The sequence below is a fragment of the Oryctolagus cuniculus genome, chromosome 3 (genome assembly GCF_964237555.1).
Source record: "Oryctolagus cuniculus chromosome 3, mOryCun1.1, whole genome shotgun sequence".
Taxonomy (NCBI): Eukaryota; Metazoa; Chordata; class Mammalia; order Lagomorpha; family Leporidae; genus Oryctolagus; species Oryctolagus cuniculus.
Genome location: NC_091434.1, coordinates 19,533,013 through 19,533,670, shown reverse-complemented (window position 1 = coordinate 19,533,670; position 658 = coordinate 19,533,013). Strand labels below are relative to the sequence as shown.

The window sequence follows — 658 nt, the reverse complement described above, 5'->3', positions numbered from 1 at the left end:
ACATAATGGTTAATGCATTTTTTACTTTATAAATTTATTTGTTATTACATCTCTGTTACTTCATAACAAAAAGTTCTGCAAATAAGTTTTGAATGTTTGTGAGCCTCTACTAAGAGGTACTCATTCTCTGTGCTTTCTGTCAATTACCCCTTTTAATCCTTCAAACAACTCTATGATAACTAATATCATTGCTCCCATTTTTAAAAAATTATGGAATGCTTCATGAATTTGCATATCATCCTTGTGCAGGGGCCATGCTAATCTTCTCTGTATCATTCCAATTTTAGTATATATGAAGCTGAAGCGAGCAACTGTTCCCATTTTCTAGATAAGGAAACTGAGGCTAAGAGGCATCAAGTGATCTGTTCAAAGTTATGGAGCTAATTAGCAACACAACTGGAAGGCAGACTCCAAATCCCGGCCTGGTGGAGACACAAGGTCCCCTCAGGGACTATGAACTTGACTATCTAGTTCCCTCAGAGGTCAGCCTAGGGACTGGCATTGTGGTCTAGCAAGTTGATCCGTCACTTGCATCCCCAGTATCCCATATTAAAACACCAGTTTGAGTCCCCACTGCTCTGCTTCTGAACCAGCTCCCTGCTAATGTGCCTGGGAAAGTGGCAGAAGAGATCCAAGTACTTGGGCCCCTGCCACCTGT

At 41.2% G+C, this 658-nt stretch overlaps 1 non-coding gene across 1 annotated transcript; it reads right to left on the bottom strand.

The window, feature by feature from the left end:
• Positions 1 to 204: 204 nt before the first annotated feature.
• LOC127491872 (U6 spliceosomal RNA) lies at positions 205 to 311 on the bottom strand. Its single transcript, XR_007920805.1, has one exon. It is a non-coding gene; the product is annotated as a U6 spliceosomal RNA (small nuclear RNA).
• Between the last annotated feature and the right edge of the window lie 347 nt (positions 312 to 658).